The sequence below is a fragment of the Canis lupus genome, chromosome 8, assembly GCF_048164855.1.
Source record: "Canis lupus baileyi chromosome 8, mCanLup2.hap1, whole genome shotgun sequence".
NCBI lineage: Eukaryota > Metazoa > Chordata > Mammalia > Carnivora > Canidae > Canis > Canis lupus.
Genome location: NC_132845.1, coordinates 24,091,943 through 24,105,094, shown reverse-complemented (window position 1 = coordinate 24,105,094; position 13,152 = coordinate 24,091,943). Strand labels below are relative to the sequence as shown.

The window sequence follows — 13,152 nt, the reverse complement described above, 5'->3', positions numbered from 1 at the left end:
CATTATTTTCCCCCGCACAATAGTAATGGGGTCTCTAACAGAACAGATTGTATGTACTGCATATTATCCACTTGTATTAAAATTTCACTCCATATCAAGTCTTTCTCTAAGGAATTCAAAGTGCTTTCCACAGATTAGGAATGGTGACAAGTCACTTATGAAGTAAATAATGCTTTGAAATATAGCACTCATCATCAGTAGAGCCCAAAACACTTCAAATTATTTATCTCATTTATTCTCACAATGTTTCTGTGAGAGAACCAGATATTATTTCCACTTCACAGATAGAACCTGTCACAAATTGGTCATGAATTATGTCAGAGGCAATGCTGGACAAAGGGTAAAAGAATGGGGCACGTGGAGAAGATTCTCGTCCCTGTGACCAACGCAGTGTCAGCAACATTTTTCTTTTCTGAATAAATAGTTGAGTGGAATTGTCCTTCCAAAGAACTGTAAAAGTAGTCTTACCAATGGCTTAGTCATCCATTTATCATGTACTTCATGTGATTACAAGAGTTCCCTTTGAGTAAGGTTCTTGCACTGGAGACTATAGGTCTCACAGATTCTTAGTACACATCTTCAAGGAAAGTGCTAAGCTAACATGCAGGTGATAGTGCCCAGAAATTTCATCTAAAATTAATTCCCATTTTTTCTACTCTTTTTATCCTTTATTATTGAAGCTTTTAGGGGTTTGCTTAGATTGTTCTTCTAAACATTTGCAAACATTTCATCTTGACTTTTATAAAATTTCACATAGCCCTTTAGAAAAATGAAAAAATCAAACAGATAGTCCTTACAATATACATGCATGATGGAAAAATAATATTTTATTTTTATATTTCCTTCACTCAGGCTTCTTCCAAGACTCTATTAAGATATTCTCACCTGCACACTTGAGATGGTTAAAATAAGTATAACAGTCCTTGTGAGATAATGGTGGACCTATTTGAGCAACAATGGAGCCTTGTCCCAACCAGCAGGTGAAGGGATTTTGAACCCTTCCAAAAACGTGATTAACTTTTGTAATCACCTCTGGAATTTAAAGAGTAAAGTGAGAAACTTTTATTCAATACCTATCAGAAGTGTTTACTTTTTTAACACTGAGTAGTCACCTTTTTATCTCCTGATTAACTACCACGAGAAGTAGAACTATCCTGTGAGAAGTTCACGGTTTAATGATGAGGCACTTGGATCAAGTTGTTTTCAGAATGTCTTCTCCAGAGAATTCCAAGTGGTGTGTGTGTGTGTGTGTGTGTGTGTGTGTGTGTGAACTCCCTCCTCCTAATGAGTTCTTGGGGATATAAGGGTTCTCCAGAGAAACAGAACTAATAGGATGTAGAGAGGTAGATAAATAGATCTGACTGTGTCTCTATCTCTCTGTCTATTGAGACTGAGAGAGACAGAGAGGCAGAGGTAGAAAGAGAGAAAATATGGTATTTTAAGGAATTGGCTCATAGGACTGTGGGACCTGGCTGGTCCAAAATCCATGGGGCAGTCTGGCAGGTTGGAATTCCTGCAGGAGTCATTGTTGCAGTCTTGAGTCTGAAGATAGTCTGAAGGCAAAATTTCTTCTTCTTCAGGAGACCTCAATCTTTTCTCTTAGGGCTTTTAACTGGTTGCATGAGGTCCACCACATTATGGAAATTAATCTGCTTTACTTATAGTCTCCTGATTTAGTATTAATCACATCTAAAAAACACCTTCACAGCAACACGTAAACTAATGTTTGACCAAAGAGCTGAGTACCACAGCGTAGCCAAGTTAACATACATGATTAAACATCATATTTGGTATATTTAGGAAAGTTCATGAAAACGCTGAAAAATATCAAATTTAGAATACACAGCCATTTTTGAGAAGTAGAAATCTAGGATTTTCATTAGAATGAAAGGCAGTTCTTTTCCAAAACATATGAATAAATGTTCAATTAAAAGCAACTTATAAAATGTAAAAGAACATTACAATAGAGTGCCACTTATTGTATGCCTTCTATGTGCCAGATATTCTAATGTATAAAGTGCATTACCTAATTTTATCCTCACAGTAGTGCTGCTTACTGAATGTCAATAGCTAAAAAGTAGGAATAAGAACTAAACCCCCAATACCAAGGTCCCTGTTCATAACCCTTATGTTACCTCATTCTTACTGCTAGCCAATTATGTTTCATTCCTATTTTACTTCTCTTTGCTCATCTATAGAATAAGCATTCTATACATTTTAACTAATTCCAGAGTTTTAATGTTAAAAGCTGAAATTCCCATGAGTAGTCCCATAGGTGTCAACAAACAATTTTATCAAGTAATCCTTGAACTGAAGCAGGGGTGACAGGTCAAAATGCACCGAGCTGCTATATATAGTGTCTCACCAACAACTCCACATTCCTGTTGAAACAGTTGCACCCTGAGAAATTGCTGCCAGCAATAGGTCTTTGCCTTTGGAGGATGTAAACCTAATTAGATGGTGCAATTTGGGGGTTGGAAGTACTCTAAGTTGTGTTTTCCTAGAGAAAACTGCTATTGGTGGAGGCCTCAAGGGAATAAGACATAGGATGGATAGTGCCTTTTTTTTCCATAGGAAATCCAGAATTTTCTTAGTCAATGATGTTGAAGAAAAACTACCTGGTTGATATTTTATCTGTGCTCACCTGTCTTCCTCAAAATTCTAGCCACACACTAGAACAATTGGCCTCATCCACCAAATGGGCAAGGCACTTCCTATGGGTATGGTCTGAAAGCATACAGAAGACTACCTATGAAGACTCCCTACCATCATTAATGGCTGAAGTTTCAAAACAGACCAAAACATACACACACACACACAGACACACACACAGACATTTTTATTGTATACAAAATGCAAACATTCCTAGAAAGAGTACTAAGACATATTAAATGAACTTCTTCAACTAATTTTTTCTGTGAGAGTGAAGACCTAGGAAAATGAGTTTGAATGTTAAAGAAGGGGAGGGGAGACAGAAGAATGGAAAGAGATTGGGTGCCTAGGTAGCTCAGTGGTTGAGCATCTGCCTTTGGCTCAGGTCGTGATTCTGGAGTCCTGGGATGAAGTCCTGCATGGGGCTCCTGCAGGGAGCCTGCTTCTCCCTCTCCCTGTGTCTCTGCCTCTCTCTGTGTGTCTTTCATGAATAAATGAATAAAATCTTTAAAAAAAAAGAAGAGATTTGTAAGAGGAGAGAAGTCACAGAAATGGAAGAGAAAATTAAAATCACATTTCCTAACATAAGCTAGAATCACATGGACAAATAAGCCTGTCAACTTCGGTGACTAAACTTAGGACATTTTTGAATAACCAAAAACAGTGAAGTGAACCTTATTGCTAGTTAATAGCTTGAATTATATTACTATTACGCAAACATCTTTCTTTAAGATTTTTCTATAAAATTTGGCTAGTGGAGTATTTAATTCCATTTCCTCATTTTAGGCAGTCAGATTTCCCTTTGGGCTTTAAAACATACTTTAATTGGATACCATCTACTTACTGTTCATATTTTACATAACTACCTGTCTTTAAGGATTTTTATCAATGGCCATTTTCATCTTTCTGCTGGGAACATACATGATCATAGCTTCAATTTATTTATTCTAATGTATTGTACAAATAGCATTTGCTGTCGGTGGTGATAGTGGTTCTTGTTATTCAAAATATTATTGTCAAAGAAATCCTTTCCTATGAAATTCATAGGTAATAAAATCCTTAGTAATTCTGTGCCAACATATTCCTGATTTGGCCAACTTACCCAAGAGCTAGTTGATGAGATGCAAGCTATCGTTATCCTAATTTCCTGAGAGCTATGAAAAGAAGAATGTGATTTTAAAGAAAAAAAAATCAATATAAAATGAGTTCTCACTTTTCCTAGCAAAATTTATTTCTTGGTTCAAATGGAGGAGGAAAAAAAAACTCTGAAACTTGAAAGCCTCAGTAGAGTTTGGAGTTATCAAGCAAAATAGACAAATAGAAATTCTGCATAGAAAGGATCACCTAAGATAATATAACACATCAGTACAAAGTGTCAGTACTAGAGCAGAACTAAATTTGCATTTGAAATGTATGTGTTTTTCTAGGTATCACAAAAGAAAAGGTAAAAATAAGCTCTGTGCATTGTTTGTGCTATCATATCTTTTTTCTCTATTCTTTGGGTGTGTTCCATCTTCCCTCATTCATAGTAACTCTGCTTTTCCTACTTACACACCTAAAGTCTCTTGGCAAAACCAAAGCTCCACAGGAAAGGATATAACTACACTAATTAATATCTTAATAAGAAATTACTTTGGCATATGACCACCATCTTAAGTCTCACCTCAAAATTGCCTAATACAAAGAATTTGCCAGTAACTGGAGAAACTCAGCCATGAAGACAGAGTATACATAAAATCTGCCTTACTTTCTACCCTAGCAGTGAACACAACCCATAACTTCCCATCTGTGTCTTTGCTCATGTTCATCCCTTTACCTGGAGTGCCTTTGCCCTTATTCATCCTTCAAAGTCCAACTCAAAGTTACATCTCCTATAAAGCTTTCTCTGGCTGCAAATATTCTCTCTCTTCATTCCCATTGGCATTTACTTATACTTGCTTATAACACATCACTTTCTACTTTGTCTCAAAATTAATTATGCTCATGTCTTATAACCCTCTAATAAACTAAAAGTTTCTTGATGGGATTATTATGTATAATTTTAAAAATATTTCAATGCCAGCAGAGTAACAAGCACACAATAGGGGTTTAATAAATGCTTGTTGAATAAATGAATTAAAATGAATCTGAATTTAATTATAATGTTAAGTGATATAGTTTCAAAGAGGATTAACTGATTCTTTGTGCCTGTATTTCTTGATAAAATGTGAAAATATTCCTTTCAACCTTTAACAAATTATTATCAGAACCCAAGGGTGAGGCTTTACTGATTTTAGTTTAAAAAATAACTAAATCTTGATATGCTGTCAATATATACAGTAGTGAAATTAGATTCAAATTATATGATTTTTGTAATTTCTGGATTTCTATTCCTTAAGAATTGTAATGTTATATTAAATGCAGTGTAAGAAAAGGTTGTGAATAAGTTGATGAAAATTATAACAGCATATAACTAACAAAAGCAAAAAAGAGAAAGTTCAAATAGAAACTATTAAATTTATCTGTGCACCAGGAGAATAATCTTCACCTGTTACCAAAAGTAACTCATGCATTTACTGAGCCATCAGTGTTTTTGTATTGAATCCAACATAAAAAAAAAGGGGGGGCGGGGAGAGAGAGAGAGTCCAGCATTAGGGAACTGCTGAGATACAGAAAAAGTGATAGGACGTAAACCTCTCTCATGATTTAAGATATGTCAAAAGATGTAGTTACCTTCAAAAGAAATAAAGGCTACCATCACCAATATTTGCTGAAATCATCTTATAATTGCTTGTAGGGTCTGGGGGGCTGCTAAAGAGAGCAGCTACCTCCCCAACTACTGCTTTCCACTCTTCATGATAAAGAGGCTAGTTCCCGTCATGCCTCCTGATCTCCAGAGTGCTTCCCAGTTCACCTCCTGGCTGAAGAAACCTTGATTCTGAGACTCAGTTTGTTTTCTGCCTGTCAGAAGGAAACTCCCACTAGTTGGCTATGGATTTCTCTTCATTCCCTTCATTTCCAGGCTTTTTCTTCACCAGACACATTCTCAGTTAGTCCTGAGCAAAGCTGAGAGGTGTAGTCTTGAGCCTTGCCGGGGAGGCCCAGCCCAAGTCTAGTTTCTCCCTGCAGGTAGTTTCAAGCTCATGCTACCTGGCAGAGGAGAGCTGTGTTCTAGGAACATCACTGGTATCATTTGGTTAATGGCATAACCTGGTCTACTCAACTCAGACTGCATCACTTCTACTAATCTGCTACAGTGCTGCAGCCCCTTTCTGGAGGAGCCCCGGGCTTCACCCAACAGGATGTGCAGTTTGGTCAGAGAGATGATGCAATCACATCTCCTTCTCCTGATGAAGTATTTAAGATGACCTTGCTATAATCTGCAAATAAATTATTTACTCTTCTAATGGCCAAAACTTGTCCCGGCAAACTTAAGTAGCAATAAATTTCATAAATTATTACAGGTCAGAAAGCACTCGTGAGTGACTCCACTTGGTAGCAGCCCATGGAAAATCCTATAAAACTCTGCTTCCCTCTGTCTAGGCAAGGCAGATTGGTTCACATAAAGTTGAGTTATCAAATCTTACTTCTCCCTGATCTGCTCTCAGAAGCATACAAGTAATAAACTATTTCATATATTCTGCAGAAAAATTGACGATGTGGTGCTCTCCATTAAAAAGATTAAAAAAATGGTGCTTTGTTTTCTTCTTACACAAATGACCAGCTGAGATTCATTCAGTTTTCATTTTCAGAATAAAACAGTAATTTCTGATGTGACCTAAATGTACCACAAAATACAATATTTGTGCCACACAAACATTCTTAGAGAAAAACATTTTATTTTTTCAATAAAGAGGGCTGCATTAAAAGACCTATAGCTGCACAAGATATTATTTAGCTATTGTGCCTTTGCATCTAAGACAGCTTCATATTAAATTTCCTTTCTGGTTTAAGTGTTCACTTTTTGTCAACAACTTTGCTAATATACCTGGGAGACGGAAAACATAAAATCCAAACCACTTTGGCCTCTATGCATGACCCTCCAGAATTTCATTTTATGAATCACTTTGGTTTCTTTTAGCAAAAGCAAATTTGCTAACAAGTATTCTCAAAGCTAGAGCATCATGCAAAACAGAGGTCCTGATGGTTCAATTACCTGGTCATTGATTCTAGTGAGCCTTCCTGCTTTCCACTCTCATGAGATGGAAAGTTGTTATTGAAGAATAATAGATGAAGTTCAAGGTAGCTTAGAACCTACCAGAGAGTGTAAGAAACACTTCTCAGGGCCTCAGAAGTGGGTTCTTTATCCTGACTAAAACAAACATATACACAGAAATGACTCTTACAAAACTAGTGAGCTCTCACAAACTCTCTCTTTAAAGAAAGAGAAATCTCCAGTTCTGGGAAATAGTGACAAAAAATATGCAGAGAAATGCATGGCTGTCATAATCAGCATTTGCCTCCATAATTTCTCGATTGTCATAGTTCCCTTCTGCTGCATAGGGTTGAAATGTGAATATTTCCCATCATGCCCAACAAATACTGACGAGACGGTATGGGTCCGCTTCAGTGGGCAGCAGTGCTACCAAGTACCAGGCATGGAGAAATGAAAGACTGAGTCTCTTTCTCAATTCATAATCCAAGCAGAGGCATGGTCCACATTTTAGTTTTGAGCAAAGTGTCTATCTTAAATGAAGGGGATGGAAATGAAAATGAAAAGATGGGTTAGGCAGAGGCAAGGCCCTATTTCTATTATTCTTCTTTCTTCCACACTGTACACACACTTACAAATCATATTCTTTGCCTGATAAATAAAATCTATCCTTGGGTTGCCTGGTGGCTCAGTCAGTTGAGCATCTGACTTTTGGTTTTGGCTTAGGTCATGGTCTCAGGGTCTTGAGATCAAGCCCCACACCTGGCTCTGCACTCAGTGGGAGCCTGCTTGAGATTCTCTCTTCCTTCCCCCTCTGCCCCTCCCTCCATGCTCTCTATCTCTCTCAAACAAATGAATAATATTAAAAAAAAATCCATCCATCCTAGAGCCCTGCAGATCAATCACAATCTGATCTGTCCCTTCTTCACCTTTTCAGCCCCCTGACCCATTTTTCTTCTCAGTTGTATGTACTTTCTTAACATCTGGCAACTCTCATCTGTCTCCTCCATTGCCAGGCTTTTAAATGTTCCTATGCCTTTGAACTTGCTGCTGTTGCTCTCTTTGGAAATGCTTGTCTATCATGTTGTATGCCTGGAAAACTGCTATAACTAACCCTTTAAGATACAGTTAAAATGCTCTTTTCCCTAGGGGTGTCTTCCTCACCTCTGGGAAGTCTTAGGCATACCCTCTTTTGGATCTCTAGAGTGCTGTCTACATAATTCCATCATAGCAGCCATTTTATTAAGTTGGAATTATGAGTTAAAGGATCTCAAGGGCAGGATCTTTATGTGCATAGGGCATAATAAAATTCATGGCACATAGTAGATGCTAAATTCATGTCCAATAGAATAAATGAAGAAATGATAGTGCCAATTCCAGTGTCCTCTATGCTGACAACTGCTTGTGTGGAATTTCTGTGTATCAAATTCTCCAGACTATTACAGCATTAGGGAATATCATGGGTGAAAATAAACTAAGGTTTATGGAAGGCAAACCATGCAGAAATACTCAGGCACATGAAAAGATCATCATCGGGGAAATGAAAGTCAAAACTACAGTGAGGTTTTTTTTCAAAACTACAATGAGATATTACCTCACACCTGTCAGATTGGCTAGAAACAAGAAGTGTTGGCAAAGATGTGGAGATAAAGGAATTCTCTCTACCCTATTGGTGGGAATGCAAACTGGTGCAGCCACTGTAGAAATCAGTATGGAGGTTCTTATAGAAGTTAAAAATAAAAGTACCCTCTTAGCTAATAATTGCACTACTGGATATTTACCCCCCAAAATACACTAATTCAAAGGGATACATGCACCCCTATGTTTATTGCAGCTTTTCAAAAGCCAAAGTATGGAAACAGCCTGAGTATCCATTAATAGATGAATGGATAAAGAAGATGTGATATCTATGTGCAATGGAATATTATTCAGCCATAAAAAAGAATGAGATCTTGCCATTTGCAACAACATGGATGGACCTTGATGATATGTGCTAAGTGAAATAAGAGAAAGGTAAACACCATATGATTTCACTAAGAAACAAAATAAATGAACAAAGGAAAATAATAATATATTCTTACTTAGAATACATAAACATAAACATCAAGTGAGTTTTTAGTAGTACCTGGCAGTCCTACTACCCTATAGTTTTTTCACTCTACTGCTAACTAAACAGCACTTCCATTTTCTTGTTACTCAGTTATGAACCTTGTTGTCATCCTTGACTATTTTTTTCCTCCCAAAACCTATATTTTAATCCATCAACAAATTCTATCAACTCACTTTTCACATGTATCTAAGCAACCACTCATTTCTCACCACATTTACTGCTACCACCCTTATCTGGTTTGAGCCACCATCATCCCTTGCCTATATTGCAGTTGTCTAGCAATATTTCATGCCTCTATCCTTGACCTCCCTATAAATTATTTGTAAAGCATCCAGGGAGGGAACCTGTTAAAATGAGGGAAATCTAGAGGCATATTTATAGTGGAACTAATGAAACCTGTTTCTTCCTGAAACAGGTCACTTCCAAGGCCATGAGAAGGGTCTAAGACTAAACAGTGTGGTCACATGGTCATAAATTTTTGTGATATTTTCAGATCATTTCTTTCTGCTCAAAACTCTCTAATGGCTTTCCATCTCACTCAGGGTAAAAAGAGTCCTAATAAAAGCTTTAAAATACCCTTCTTCCTCTCCTACTCAGTTTCTTTCACTGGACCAACCACACAGGCCCCCTTGTCATTTCTGGAATCTACCAAATGCACCTCTACATCAGGGCCTTTCCATGTGTTATTCCTTCTGCCCAGAGGGCTCCTTCTTGAGCAAAATCATGAAGATCTCCCTTTTTTCTCTAAGTCTCTCTGCTCAGATATTGCATTCATTAAAAGAGAGACCTCCACTGATGAAACTATATTTTAACCTTCTTGCCTTCTGACCCTTGATGTTTTCTCCTTGGTAACCTAATTTTTTTAAAGCACTACCACCTTCTGCTTGGTTAGTTATCCACCTACTAGAATATATGTTCTGTGTTTCTATTAGTAGAATATAAGCTTCATGGGGGCAGAGAATAAATCTATCATTGTTTCCTCAGTGCTTAGGACAACACTTGGCACATAATTAGAGATAAAATATCCATTAAAAGATTGTTAAACAGATGTTGGAAGGCTGATCTCTGGATTCATTCATTTAAGGGGTATAAATCAAGTGCTCAGACACTAAGTAGAAAGCAGTGAACACAACAAACAATGCCCCTTCCTGTGGCACATGCATTTTTATAGACAGAATGCTCCAGTCATTTTTTTGTGTGTGTGGGGGGAACTATAAATGATGAGGTGTACCTAAGGTCTGACATGCTTGTAGATTTTTTTGATAATGAAATAGTGGATATTCCTTATTTGAAACTTCTCATTTCCACAAAAGCCTAGGTAGAATTCAAAAGCTTTTTAAAAGAGTTTTACTCATTTATTTCAACAATAAACATTGGGATAGGCTGTGGTAAAGGATGTAAAAATAGATCATATTGTTTTTGCCCTGAAAGATTTGTTAATTCAGGAAGAGAGACGAAATACTCGAAGACAATATAAAATAGAAAGTGGTACAGGATACAAAAGGAGCCCCATTCATTCATTCATTCATTCATTATTAAGTCATTTAATGAACCTTTGCTTCCTGTCCCACATCTTATCCCAAAGAGAAAAAATGAGGAATTATATGGATATTGCCCCAGAGGTGGTCACAAGCTAATGTGGAAGTAGAATTCTTTATGCGTACTAGTTCTTTTTTCCTAAGGAGGAAGATTTTTTTTTAAAGACTTTATTTATTTATTCATGAGAGACAGAGAGAGAGAGAGAGAGAGAGAGAGAGGCAGAGACACAGGCAGAGGGAGAAGCAGGCTCCATGCAGGGAGCCCGATGCATGACTCGATCCCGTGTCTCCAGGATCATGCCCTGGTTTGAAGGAAGCGCTAAACTGCTGAGCCACCTGGGCTGCCGGAAGATTTTTACATTTATATAAGTTAAACTTTAAGAGTGTAAGCATATTAAAAATAGCTACCTCTTGTTTCTAAAATACTGAAATGAGGAGAATCTTTGTACTGACTATAAAGCATATCTTAAGAAGCAGGTAATTTATTGATTACTTAACGGGAAAAGTTTTTTTCAAAACATACTTGTGGAAAGAGTGTATGTGCAATGTACTATCTTTTTTGTGGCAAATATAAATAGTAATGTCATTATGAAATTTTTAATAGAGTTTACTTTGTTTTAATATTTTCTATTCCAAACACTCAAATTCTCTAGTTTGGCTTCTAAGTTTATGGTCTTCACCATTGCACTATATTGCAGTCATTTGCAAATACAAATAAGTTAGATTATAAATAGAAGTGAAACATAATTAGAGTCTTCAGCACTACTATCTTGGTAACTGAAAGAACTTTCACATATTGCTTGCGGCTATATAATGGTACTACTTTTTTTGGAAAACAGTTTGGCATTTTCTTATAAAGTTAAAAGTGTACTTACATATGATCTGGTAATTCTACCCTTGGTTATTTACTCATGAGAAATGAAAACATATTCACACAAAGACTTGTGTGTGAATGTTTATAAGAGTTTAATTTGCTATAGTATAAACATTGGAAACAACTCCTGTCCCATCAATTGGTGAATGGATAAAGAAGTTGTGGTACATCCATACAATGGAATGCTATTTAGCATTGAAAGGAACTGCAGTAAACACAGCAACTTGCTTGAATTTCAAAGTATTACAGAGAACAAAAGAATCTAGGAACACAAAAAGGAACATACCGTATGATTCTTTTTATATGAAACCCAAGAAAGACAAATTGTAATTGTTACATGGAAGGCAAATTGCCTGGGTTAGGAGGTGAGGAAAAGGGACTGAATGGGTAGAGGCATACATTAATTTGGGAGAGTGATGAAAATGATCTTTATATTGACTGCATGGTAGGAACATGAGAGTTTATATTCGTCAAACTCATCAAAGTATACAATTAAAATGGGTACATTTTATTGTTTTCAAATTATACCTCAAAAAAACTGATTAAAAGGAAGTGGAATGTGAGTGGACTAAATGGGCCTCTTCCTAGTCACGGGAAGCAATTTCTCAGTCAGTCTACAGAATGGACAAGAATGTTTATGTGGTTTCTGAGTCTTCTACTTAATGCTGACATGTTTCACTTGATTGCTTGGGAAATAGCCAACTTCCTGGTACTCTCTTTTTCACCCTAGAACTACTGGAAATGACAGTATTCTACTATTCATATCATTCTACATTTGAAGACACTATGCCCTCCCCCCTCCCGCCAAGTCCAAGTGCTCTGGGTTTGTGAAGTTTCATCATGGAAAAAGTAAAGGTAGATATATGCATACAACAAAATGCATGTGCTGGTGCTTTAAAATGAAGGATGATGCAAATGTCAAGAGCAGTGTTGGATTCATGGAAAAAGCTAATGAAATTTTTACTTAATTGAATTGAATGTTTATCATAAGATGCATGTTTGGATTAATCACAAAATTGAAATTAATCATATTCCCTGGAAAGCAGTTAGTATTTGGTCCAAAGTCCAACCCTCTGCCTCTTTGAAGAGAGATTTGGCAGCAGGAGAAAAATCTGGCAAAAGAAATTTGCGGGTTGTCAGCATTTGATATATGATACTTAGGAAAATATTGTAGGATCTAGAGGTTAAGTAGATGTGAATGGTGACGAATTAAATGATAGGAAAGCTGGTTGAGATTATTTCACTGTATTTTTAGGTATAGTGAGATGGGGAATACTTTTAGAGCCATGTTATTTTAAAATTGAAAACAGTATTTGGGAATAGCTGACCCAATCCCCTTAGATGATAACATGAAGAAATATGTTAAATATTGGATTCTCTAATGAGTGGAAGAATCTAGAATAGAAACCAGGTCTTCTGACGCTTAGTTCAATGATTTTTCTATATTGCTATGCTGTCTCTTAAACATATCCTTAAAAGAAAATGAGAAAGGCCACTATCTAATCCAGAAGGGCATAAGTGGATATTTTGAAAGTCAAGTATTTGGTGATGGTAACACAAATTTCAGGATGAAAGTGTTTCATTGCCTATGAAGAAGTTCTATTTTTTATTATAAAGTGAAAAATCACTAAAGAAATTTATCCATTCAAGCCAATACTTAAAAACAGTATGAATCCACCTCATATGGTATAAAATATTTTGTCATAATATGATACGTGGAAATACAACTTGAAGCATCAAAAATTAATACTTTATACCTGAGCTGAAATCCCCTAAAAGCAGGTAATGTGAATTATTTAAGTGTAATTTCGATTGAAAAAAATTCCCCAGCATCATTTGCCTTTGG

The 13,152-nt window shown here is 36.5% G+C and overlaps 1 long non-coding RNA gene across 1 annotated transcript in view; it reads left to right on the top strand.

Annotated features, from left to right (window-relative positions):
• LOC140638013 (uncharacterized) overlaps positions 1 to 13,152 on the top strand; it is a 481,686-nt gene that overhangs the window by 281,254 nt on the left and 187,280 nt on the right. Inside the window, exon 13 of the long non-coding RNA XR_012035131.1 lies at positions 12,037 to 12,161. This is a non-coding gene — a long non-coding RNA (uncharacterized lncRNA). The remainder of the gene's footprint in view (positions 1 to 12,036; positions 12,162 to 13,152) is intronic.